Below are 13,595 nucleotides of genomic sequence, written 5' to 3' on the forward strand. Positions count from 1 at the left end.
GCTTCGCTCAGCTCCTAATCAATTCGTCACAGTCTTCACCCATATTATCCACTACAGCCAAAATATTGTCCTTACCCACAGATCGCTGATTTTTTTAACATAGCTGAGTAATTTGGTGGCGCTGTTGTGGGTCATTCCATGATGAATTGTCAAATAATACTGAATAAAAATATGATGATAGCCATGCTTGATCTGTCAAAAAAGCTAATTAAATAAAATTTCATAAATAAAACTTCCTTATTTATTTCGAAGAGTGTAGTTAGTTAACATTTTCCATTTATGTTGCCCACTGTTCTATTATTGAGGCTTTCTTGGTACTCTAAAAATAAACGGTACTTTTTTCTGTCGTCTATGCAAAGTGCTGAAAAATGATTTTAATTATTTAAAAATTTAATGACTCTCACAATTTTTTGTAGTGTCCTCTATTGCGCTAGAGTAATGTTAATTTTTTTCTCCCATTTTGACAAATTAAGTAATAATTCCCAATTAAAATATCAAAAATTAATAACAAGCGTTAATAATATTAAATGTCTGCACTTTACAATGTAGGCCTTTGTTTAAAGGTTGCCTTGTTTGCATGTACTTATAATTTGGCCTTATTTTAGTTAAGCCCCATATTTAAAAAGAAAGGAGAGGGTGGGTGAACCAAAGTTAAGGCTATTTTGTATCAATTAAGTCTACAGTTGTCTACAATCTTAGTCGTGGGTGTTGTTATATTCAAATAATTATATAATTTATTATTAAATTAGTTTCAAATGGTTATAAACGATGAAATAATTTCATTACTATACTTTACAACCTCTAAGTCAAGTATAATTAATTTAAATTTTAATAGTATTATTAGTAACGATATAAACATTAGTAGAAATACAATGTTGTAGAGCCTTTGTAGGCAAGATATTTATTTGAATACGGTTACACCCTCCACCACAACAAGTCATTACAAACACGTGTATAACATTGAGAAATACTCATCTGGGACCCAACAAAGTATATATTCATGAATCTTATAAAATTCTAAGTCGATTAAGCTACGACCGTAAGTATGGTTTAAACACTATCACGTCTAAAACACACAACTACAATCAACAAGATTTACATAAAATTTAAAACATCCAATAATGTTAATATTTTTTAAAAATTTCAAACTTTGCGAAATAATTTCGCAAAAGCAGTACTCTGTTTTTATTGTGGAAAACATGTGAAATACATCTGGCAACCTTTTTTATCCACACGAAATAACATACGCAGCACTTCTTTTGCACAAAATTAAAACCAATAGCTAGCTGTCAAACAGAATATAAAATTTTTCGCATGAAAAAACCATAATTTTTACAACATTTTGCAAAATTAATTTTCATATTAAAAAAATCATAAGACCATTTTGTGAGGACCTAAATTCTTGGAATTTAGATCCACATAAATTAATTTGTACAAAACTTAGGAAGCCAAATAAAGAAACTATTATTGTTTTATTGGGTAGATGATGGATGAGATCCATCAACGTGGGGCGGATAACATTCGCCAATATTTGGGTTTATTCTTATTTTAGATATCCGGAGGACGATGGGGTACAGGAGGTCTTACGAGCCGTACAGTCAGGAGCAGGTGGCTTCGAAAATAAACAACAGAGTGTCTACAGCAGAGAGTGTCAGCAGAGGAGTTTAGTGTAGAGTTCAGCAGAGAGTATTAAACGGAGTGTAAGCAGAGAGAAGTCAACAGAGTGTATCAGAGAGGGTAGTCAAATAAAAGACAGTCACGAGAGAAGATATTCAGCCGCAGCGTTGCCGCTTTGGTCCAATTGGACCAAAATTGGTAGTTTTAAGTTAACAAATTGACTTTTGGTAGTTTGGTTGGTTTGTTCCGGTTTTTGTCGCATTTTGGTAGGTTTTTTGAATATGTATTTTTAAGAACAAATTAACAAAATAATAAAATTATTTATAAAATATGAAGACAGAATTATCTTAATTTTTTAGTTTAGTCAAGTAAATGTGTACGTATTTAGTAGTGTTCAGTTCAAAAAATGCCAAAGGCCTTGCAATACTAAAACTTTTAACGTATTATAATACATTTAATTTACACATTTTAAATATTTCAAAATTATAACACATGTTATTTAAATTGTGTGTAATTATGTTAAAAGAAGTAATATGTAGTGAGCAAAAACATTTTTCTTTTAAAATTTCAATAATTTATTTTCGTGAGTGATTTTCAGAAGTGGGCAGCTATGACCAATTATGTACCGATCGCCATGAAACTTATTTGTGTTGAAATTTGTCGGGATACCAACACTTTTATTAGTTTTATGCTCCTTAAAATAAGTTTTAGAAATGGGCCTTATATGGGGCTTATGGTCAATTATAAAACCATTCACACACAATTGTTAGATGTGACATATTTATGATTGTAGTGTAATTAAATAATATTAATCCTCAGGGTAATGCTATAGCAGCAATAATATAATTTTAATTTAACTATTAATTTTGATAGGAATCCAAATAGCATTTCACAAATATTTAAAATTTGGTAGGTTTTGGTAGTTTTTAATCTGAAATTTGGTAGGAAAAATATTTTATGAGTGGCAACGCTGTTCAGCCGTATACAAGAATACAACAAACACAGGATCAAACAACTGAGATGATTTTAGCAACAACCGCTATCAGTTCAACTATTTTTTTCCCATTAGCTACAAAGCTACAATAGCTGTAAAGCAGTGATGTTCAAAAATAAAAATGAAGATGTAGTGGTGAGAGAGCTACCCAGCAAACATAATGTCAAACACTTAAAATAAGAACAAAATAAAGAATGTTTAGATTTAGAATTTTTGCCAGATATAACCAATTTATTAAATGAATGTAATTAAAATTTTAAGGAAATAAAAGAATATACATTATACGGCCGTAATTCTCTCAAATTTTTTATTTATTTCTGACTTTGTTGGTTTGTGTTCAATTGTAATTGAAACGCGTGTGTTTGCTATGCTTCGTCCAAAAACCAACCATTAACAATGCTTAATGAATTTCTGAAAAAAATGAGACATTTGTTATGCTCTTTTAAAGAGAATAAGAATATGTGTGTTGTTACTCAGCGCGAAAGCACAATGAAATGAACATCAATGCTGTAAAGCAGAGGTTCGCAAAAATAAATCCTCTCACCAATACACTTACTCTCACCAACACATACAATTCCTTATTTTATTCAGTGCACCTACAAACACACAAATACAAAAACTGAAAAAATAAAGAAAAAGTCATACACCAGTGCTCATGCGTATTCCTAGTTGTCTCGTTGAGTGGACAACGACTACTAAAATGTAAGAGCATAAGAATACGTGTGATTTTATTTTCCACAATTGTGGTATGGGCTGCGCATTACTGCTGCAAAGAAACAATAATATATAAGCTAATGTAACAGAGCAATCGATCACTTTTGTGTTGTACAAGTGAACAAGTAAGACGTGTGACAAGCCGGTAAGAAAAAAAATATATAACAAGTTACAGAGCAGTGCTAGGGAGTAATTAAATTTGGATTTGGTAACACCGATCCTTGGATAGTGAGAACAGGGCGCTGGTTTACAATCAGCTAGCAAGGCGGATTACATCCAACCTTACTCAAAACCGGTTTACATCCGTGGAGGGAGGAGAATAGGGCGCTGGCTCATGGCAAGAGTGGTAGATATTTTTCTTGGAAGTAACAATCAAAAAAATCAGGGACAAGTGTAGATTCTTGAATTACATTCTAGAATATTTTGAGAGCAGGAACTAGTGGTCAGGAGTTATAGGGCACCGGTACGTGTCACCCGAGAGTTCACGGAGCAACAGCAAATTGTTCTCAATAAAGAAGCAAGTCAATTTACATTTGTGGCTCAATAAAATAGTAGTAAGCAATTGAAACAAAAAAATAAAGTGTGAAGAGTGAAAAAACAAATGCAAAGTGTTTTAAATTTTATGTTAAGGACCTTGGACTAGACTAAGCGCTACCCCAGCTTCAAACCCGGAGTTACAGAAGGTTACTTACAGTTTTTAATAAGAATCGGTCCATATCTGAAAATAGCCCCTACATAAAGTCCAATTCTTAAAATCTCTTGGACACACATAAATCCGGTGTACTTCGCTAACCCTGCCGCAGTAAAATATGACGGGATTTTATAAAAAAATAAATTAATATAATTAATACCGGAATTCATTGAGTAGTGAAAAGGAGGCAGTGCTGTTAGCTCCAAAAAACTCTCTTATTAAGTAGGGGTCACCTTTTTACATTTTTTCGTTACATCTTTGGTATTTACAGTCGGATCTTAAAGTATATATGATATATCAATGTCTCGAGAAGATCAATATTTTTCTCTAAGGGCCATTGACCTCAAGTATCCCGTTTAACAATTTACCCACCAGATCTGTCTTCCTACAACCTTAATGTACCACGCTAATGTCAGAAAATTAAAGCTCGCAAGAAATCATTAAACTTTTGCTAACGAAGTAATTCGATATTACCTCAACATTTCTGTTGATTTACCGTCGAATGTACATATAAGTATGATGTAACGAAATCGTGTATTTTTTGTCAAAGATAATTCGACAAAATTTGGTACAAGCTTTTCTATTGCTACAAGGATGAAGTTTATTGAATTTTGTGAGAATCAGATTTCTTGCGAGCTTAAATTTTCTGACATTACGTTCGCAGGCATAATATTTGGGAGAGATTAATAATTTTTACTTTCAGTTGCGCCTCTTATTTTAATCATATGCTTGTTCAGGTAACCAATTAAAATAAAGAAATATTTTTTTCGATTGCGTTGCTGTGATATTATAATTACGTTCATTGCAATGACATTTTTTGTTTTGTTGTCTGGCGCATAAACAAACAATGCTGATGGTGATCCGACACGGGAACGGGCAACATACAATTGACCTTGCGAGAAGCATAGATTTTCAAGATTAATGCCACAAACACGCAATTACTGCCCTTGAGATTTGTAAATTGTCATCACGAATGTAAGACAAACCGGAAACTGCAAGAATTTAAAATCGAATGGAATGTCTGCCATTGGCTTCGATGACGTTATTCACAAATGCAGTGGTAATCTGAAACACGTGGTGCAGTTTTTTTGTTTTACTTGAGTCACATGTTACACAAAAATAAAGACAATTTTTAAATCTATAACTTATGGATATTAATGACCATGGATATTCAATAAAAATTTTGGTAATAAGAAATTACATAATAAAACTTTGATAACCTAAAAATCAGTGATTTTAGCTTTTTATAAAAAAATATAGTATATAACTTAAAAATTTCAGCTGATTTAAACGAACCAAAAACGCACAAAATTACAGTGATATTTTTTGCTTACGAATCATCAATAACTTTCTGCTAGTTATTGCTTATTTTTTAGAAATCAATTTTTGTTTCAGGAAACTTTTGCTTCAAAAATTGTGATTTAAGCTTAGTACTCTGTTCATATTTGCGAAAAATTATGGTTGTTTCGTGCGAAAAATTTTATATACAACAAATGATCAGCTGTTGGTTTTAATTTCGTGCGAAAGAAATGGTAATTATGTTATTTCGTGTGGAAAAATATGGTTGCAGCACTCTTCCACGAAAAGAGTACTGCTTTTGCGAAACTATTTCGCAAATATTTCATTCCAAATATTTCTGATGTACTTTGACAGCATTTCGCATGAAACTTTGAACAGAGTACTTAGCTTTACTCAGAGTTTGGCAGAGTGGAAGTAAAAAACAAGAAAAAACTTAATAAAATGTATATTTTTTTGTTATTAATTGTATCTTTTGTTTGAATGCATGTATATAAGTGAATATTTTAGTTTTGGCCAAAAAAGTGGTTCGCCAGAAATGGATCGCGGTGCATGTGCAATATCATTTGTTACTTGTACGCATATTTTTTTTTGTCGATTCAACAGTGGAACTGTGTCCCTGAAGGCATCGCAATCTTATTGTTGTTCAAGTAGAAACTTTTGATTAATATACCTCAGTCCGATTATGTTACATTCACTTAGGCAGAAGACTTATAAGACGCCGTCATATAGAAACCAATCGAAACCAAAAGCATTTGGCCTTTACTGGTTAATCAATGACCAATAAGCTAGTAATACCAGTACTGATCTTATACAGAGGGCCCAACTAAAAATTCTTATGACCATGACAGGAGCACCATGGTATAGGACATGAGAAGGATGAAATTTCTTATTACTTGGCGTAAGGAAATAGACAGATTCACCATCAACTTAGAGCGTAAAGAATATTAACATTTGTTGAACAAATACAATTTTAAATTACTGGATTTTGAAATGTTAGACAAATACTGCATATCGATGGCTTAATGAACCGAAGAAGGAAACAAATTAATAAAATCCATCAAATTTTAGACACAAAAAAAGTTTAAATGCTATTTTTAATAAGAAGAGACATCACATTTTATTTCTTATATAAATTTATTTTTTTTTTATTTTAATGAAGTAATTTAATATAATTCTTTTTTCATTGAAATTTTTGAAAATAAAAAATTAGTTGCCTTTTTTATATTAAGCTATCGATATATTTTAAATAAAAGAAAATTTAAAAATTATATTAAAAACAACATACTTATGAGTGGTAACTTTAACAATATCGTTATTTCAGTACATTCGCTAATAAAAATTTACTAAACGAAGTTATCGATTGAACGCAGTTAATATTGTAACCGATATCAAATTTATGTTTTATCTAAGTTAAAAGTATTTAAAATTTTATTTGCTTAAAACTTTGGAAAAAATATTTTAATTATACTAAAAAAATATAGACCAAATCAAGTGCTTTATTGCAGGAACTTATTTGACAACAGCGAAAAAGTAAAATTGCGTTTATAAATATTTTGTATGGCCTTTTTGACTAGAGAATGTAATATTTGATATTTGCAAAAAAATATTAAAAATTATGTTATGTCGACGTGTCAGTAACATAGATTTCATTCCATATTAATATTACGCATACGACATTTTTTGAAATGTACAATTATGTTTGTAAGCACATCGCACAGTGGTTTAGTAAAGTTTTTTTTGGAAATAATTCGGAACTATTAGAGATATTGTTACGAAATTTCACATGGTTAGGGCTGAGGTGTTTTTGAGTTGATTAACGTTTGTTCAGCTTCTTACCTATAATAGCGTCCAGTTTGTAACCCCTGAAATGTGGTCACATCGGGTCTCATTGTTTTTTTTAAAATCGCCAAAATTCCATTTATGTTTCAAATTAGCTGAAATTTTAAATATAAATTGTCCTTGGGAAGATTTACAAAAAATACTCCTACATTTACATAGGTTATCCCCATTAGTTGAAGAGATATTTATAGTTTTTTTTTTAAATATGCTGGGCCTATGGAGGGTCGAAATTTATTTTTAAATATCAGGTATATTGGCGATATAATTCTAAATAAAACAAGTAAGAAAGTATGGTCGGTCAAGCCCGACCATATAATACCCTACACTAAGTAAAAGAGCAAACAAATTTTTCTTTTAAAATTTCAATAATTTATATTTTTGAGTGATTTTTGGAAGTGAGCCTTATATGGGGGCTATGACCAATTATGGACCAATCACCATGAAATTAGGTCGTGTGATTTATGTCTATATTAAAGTTAACTATGTTGAATTTTGTGTGTTTACCAAGATTTTTAAGCGATTTAAAAGTGATTTTCGGAAGCGGGTCTATATGGGAGCTATGACTAATTATGGACCGATCGTAACAAAATTTGGTGACATGAATTTTGTGTATACAAAACTTATTTGGAGCGGAATTTGTGTAGATACATATATAAATTAAACATTTATGACCGATAAAGTCCAATTTCGGGAGGACATTTGTATGGGGGCTAGGTGAAATAATGGACCGATTTCAGCCAGTTTCAATAGGCTTGGTCCTTGGGCCGAAAAAATAATATGTACCAAATTTCATCGAAATATCTTAAAAATTTCAACCTGTACTCTGCGCACAAGGTTTACATGGACAGCCAGCCAGCCGACCAGACGGACGGACATCGCTTAATCGACTCAGAAAGTGATTCTAAGTCGATCGGTATACTTTAAGGTGGGTGTTAGACTAATATTTTTGGGCGTTACAAACATCTGCACAAACGCATAATACCCTCCCCACTATGGTGGTGTAGGGTATAATTAAAACAACTTGCTAACAGTTATCTCGTTTCTGTAAAATATTACTCTCATCCAAAGTTGGAACATGTAAAAAGGATCGCTTAGAACAAAATTTTATTCGCGACTATATACAATTTTTATATGCGGTACAAAATGGGTTAAATGCATTGTACCTTGTTCGACATTATCCTCAATTAATATCAAAGCCTCGTTGTAAATTTCCTCGCTTAGTTGCTAATTTTGATTTGATGTTCTAATACGCATCTGATGCAAAATATCATTACACATGGCATCTTTGTATTTGCTCCACAAATCAGTTTGGATGGGTAGCATATTGAGATAATTATCGAAACCAGTGTTCGTATTTGTTAAGCATTTAACGAAAGCTCGTCATATCCGTGTGTGTATTCCCAATGAGTGTCATTCTCTAACAATCTCAAGTTTTAACATGCTTCGCTATATGTTTCACACAATTCACCATTTGGAATGATGTTGGGCCACTTTCATCTATTCTTGGGTGAACTGTGTAAAGGCGACCTAATGCATCGGTGGAAAAAAATAGTAGAGACCTGGAACTGGATATCCTTGTTTCCGCCGTTTAAATTTCTTTGACGATTGATTTCGGGCAAAGTCGTCATTTCGGCACATTTCAAAAAATCTGGTCAATGCTGCAGATGGCGGTCATTCATGAATGGCAAATAAAGAAATGCTCCAAATTGCTATGTCACTTCTAACATAATAGACCATTTGAATTTTTTGCGAAGCCTTTTTGCTTGTCTGCAGATACACCCAGAGTCTCTGTCGGGAATCGAACCCGCAACACTCAGATTAATAGCCCTAAGTCATGTCACTGCCTTTGGTTACATATATAATTTATTTAATATGTGGGCGTATTAGTGGTCGTGAACAATTTTTCTTTCTGTAAAAAGCTTTTGTGAACTATTGAGAACATTTCGAAAAAAAATTAGCCAAATTGGTCCTGGCGTTGTGCGATTTTAGATATATCGAAAAAAAGTGGCCGTGGTCAATTTTACTTTTAGTAAAAACTTAAATTTGATTACGACGAACATTTCCTAATAAAACAAGTAAGAAAGTATGGTCGGCCAAGCCCGACCTTATAATGCCCTACACTAAGTAAATGAGCAACATAATTTTTCTTTTAAAATTTAAATAATATATTTTAGTGAATGATTTTCGGAAGAGTGCATTATATGGGATCTATGAATAATTATGGACCGATCGCTATTTAATTAGGTCATGTTATTAAGTCTATATGAAAGTTATTCGTATTGAATTATATGTGTCTATCAACATTTTTAAGAGAATTTTGTTTGTTGAAGTGATTTTCGGAAGCGGGCCTTATATGGGAGCAATGATTAATTATGGACCGATCATCATTAAATTACGTCGTGTTACTTATGTCTATATGAAAGTCATTTGCGTTGAATTTTATGTGTATACCAACATTTTTAAGAGATTTTTGCTCGTTAAATGTATTTTCGGAAGCAGGCCTTATATGGGATCTATGACTAATTATGGGCCGATCATCATAAAATTTGGTGACATTATTTCCATGTATATAAAACTTAGTTGGAGCGATTTGTGTAGATACCTATATGAATTAAACATTTATCACGGTTAAAGTCCAATTTCGGGAGTATATTTGTATGGGGGATAGGTGAAATAATAGACGAATTTCAATAGGCTTCGTCCTTGGGCTGAAATAATAGTATGTACCAAATTTTGTCGAAATATCTTTAAAATTGCGACCTGTAATTTGCACACAAAGTTTACATGGACAGCCAGCCACACGCAGAGAAAAAACATGGTTCGACATGGTTATGACAACTATATCATGTTCTTTGTAACAATATATTGTTGTCGAAAACATATAATTATTGTTTTCCAACAATATTTTAGTTACTCTAAACGTTTATATTTTCATCGCAATTATAAATTTGAATATTGTTCATCGAATCGTAATTATTTTTCGGACAACTAAATAATTATAAATAGGTAAACATATTGTTATTATGTACAACCATTAAATGTTAAGTTTCTATACGCGTAGTAATAATATGTTTAATATGTAAACAATATATGTTTCCTTTTAATAGTCTTTTTTCCCACCACTGTTTGTCTAGGCTATGTTATTTTTACAAGTAAATTTTAAGCGTATGTAATTCCCATTCGCTATTTAGTTTTATTTGTATATTACACTGCGCTACAAAAAAAATTTTGAGTACTCGCTTCGAGTACCTATCGTTTATTAAACAACATACATATTTTTTATATCATTCTTATATATAAATAGGCCACACGTTTTTTTGTGGTACACTTTTAAATATGTTATTGTCCACCAATATTGATGAAACATATATGGTTTAAGAGGTTATTTTCTCTAGATATGCACAATATAAACAAATTTTTCAAAATTCTTTCCATAAAAGTGGTCGAATTTCCTAGTTAAAATTAAAAGGCCAACGCATATTTTAAAGAAATCTAATAAAAACAACCAGAATTTGTTGCATTAATCAAGTTTAAATTTATCATTTAAGTAAAAAAACTCAAACAAAATCGTCTTATAAAATCTGAACACAAAATATCGTGAAACTTTAACTTTTTCTTTTGAGCTTTGATTGATCTTCTCGTTTTTAACGCCAACAGTAATCACCTAGCATAGTTGTGTTCCTATGGCCATTAAATCATTTTTCAAGCTTCTTTACATGGTGGAACCAGGATGTAAATATGAGCAGGGTGAGAGGAGACACAGATTAGATGGAAAAAAATACAAATGAGAATGAAGAAAGTAAATTTTCAATGACATTCTGGAACCGAACTTTTTATAAGCTTTAAACATGTCGTTAACTAACTATTCTACATTTTCGGCTCTGTTGTTCTCTAAAAACCCTGCTTTCAGCGATAACTAGACATAAAGTTTCTTATTCGTAAGCTTTTTATCAAAATGTGGCTCTTTCATCAATGTGCGTATTTATGGTAGCAAAAATATTCCGTCTTTGAGTTTAGCATCACTTAACTTGGAAAATACTGCTTAAATATAAATAGCATGAACAAAATTGTTCATCAAACCAAGTTTTATGTGGAGTGACGGTAAAATGACATATTTAGGATCTATAAATGGTATATATTTCATATTCGATTTTCCTTAAACAAACTCTAACATTTCTGGCCATGCTTTTGATGCATTTAAGCAATTACGGTGACCACTTAGGTCAGTATTCATATTGGATTTTCAATTAAATGTGAACAAATATGTCGACGTTATCGCATAGAAACGATTACTAAACAAAACAAAATAATAAAAAAGTAACCTAAAGTGAGGGTAGTAAAATAATAATTGACATGTACCTCGAAAACTAGATGTGATGGATACCACATATGTTTGGAACATTTAATCTATGACATATTACCTATTCATTCCAGCTAAAAGTTAAGAGGGTACCAAAATCGTGTAACGCAGTATTATCTTTAACTTTCCTAGAGCGAATAACAATAAATTTCAGTGAATTTATCAATAATATTATAATTAAGAATTTAGTACCTTAAAACTAAAACCTAATAAAATAAAATATTGTATTTCAAATATACAATAGCCAAATTGGTGCAGCTGTTTCCGATTTTAGATAAATCGGAAAAAGTGGTCGTGTTAAATTTTTCTTTCAGTAAACACATAAATTGGACTACTACCATCATTTAATTTTGGTTGTGTATTTTGAACGTATGTACATGAAAAATATGTACATGGAATGACAAAATTCTGTATACCCTCATTCGACACATTTGATGGTGGTGTGTATAAAACATGATTTACAAAAACCAAATTTGTAACGAATTCGTTTGTATTCTCATCGTTTGGAATTTAATTTATTTCTAGAGTGTTAAAATCTTAATCATAAAAAAGTATTTTACAAATTCATTTATTTGCATTTTATTACCAATTTACCTATTTGCACTCAAGCGTAGCAATAAATTTTTTGTAACAATTCAAACCACAAATGCAATTTAGATTTTTTTTAAATATATTTTTTTATTTATTGAAATTTTAAAACATATTTTTTATTGTTTATATAATAAATTTCATTTTAATAGAATTAAACAAATTTAATTAAGTTCTTATTTGTATTTTTTGTTCTTTTGTGTTTGTTCATTTTACAATATACATATTATTTACACCAAACAAAAAAAGTTAATTGTTTATGAATGAAATATTTTTAAAAAAATAAAAATAAATAAATAAAAAAAAACATGCAGTAGGATTAGGAAAAAGAGGTGAATACTAATTACAGTGATTAAAACTACACATGAATTTAATTGAAAAATAAATATTATTTTGTCTGACTTGTAAATGAGCGTGAAAAAATTAATGAGAGAGTAAGTTTTTTATTTGTACAATATTTACATAAGATATTAAATAAGCTGAACAATTTTTATTTAACTTTTTATTAATTTTTTTTATTGATTTATTTGTTTTATTAATTAATATTTAATATATTTAATTTAGTTTAGTTAGTCTTCTATGAAGTGTTTATATTCATTTTATATGTATAGAAACTGTTTCCTATTTAAATTAGTTTAACTCAAAATCTTTAATTTTTAGTTCTTAATGTATCTAAATAGTTTTGATTTAGGGATTATTTTATAACATTTGTTTTTAATAACTATTCAACTTAATTAATCTTAAGACTAAATTTTTTTTGTTTGTTTTTTTTATTATACTAAAGAGTAAGATATGTAAATATTTTTTTATTATTTTAATATTAAATTACCACAATTATTGTGTTTTATGGGATAAATAGTTAAGTTTTTATTACAAGTTAATTACAGAAAAAAGAACAAATAGTTATTGTTAGTTATTAAACAAAAAAATGATTATTCAACTAAATTATTAATCCATAACAAACAATTGCACCAAAGTACAATTTATACATTTCATTTATTATTTATAGTATCTACAAATTGCCAATATAATATTTTAAAACAATTATTTATTTACAATTAAAGGACTTCACAGTTTATCTAATAATAATAAGCAATTAAAAGCATATCTAATATTTAATTTAGTTTTAAAAATTATAGTAATTTAGTTTTAGATTACATTTTTAAATGTATGCTTTACAATTTTATCTGTTCTGTACCGCTCTGAATTAAAACTGAACCTAGTGTTTCAGAAAAAATCATCTGCTTAATAGTTACAAAAACAAAATATATTTGTAGACACTCCACCAACAAAATTGATGAACATATCGTTACCTTAATATAAAAAGGCCCTAACTTGTGTGTTTTTAAGGTAGAGATTTTTTGGCTAATTACGATATATGAGCGGACCATTTATCAAAATAAACGAAAATCTGAGCTTACAAAAAAAAAACGAGTTGTGGCCTTTCTATATTAAGGTAACAATATATAAGTCTGTTATTTATATGTAACAAT

The sequence above is a fragment of the Calliphora vicina genome, chromosome 5 (genome assembly GCF_958450345.1).
Source record: "Calliphora vicina chromosome 5, idCalVici1.1, whole genome shotgun sequence".
Classification (NCBI taxonomy): Eukaryota; Metazoa; Arthropoda; class Insecta; order Diptera; family Calliphoridae; genus Calliphora; species Calliphora vicina.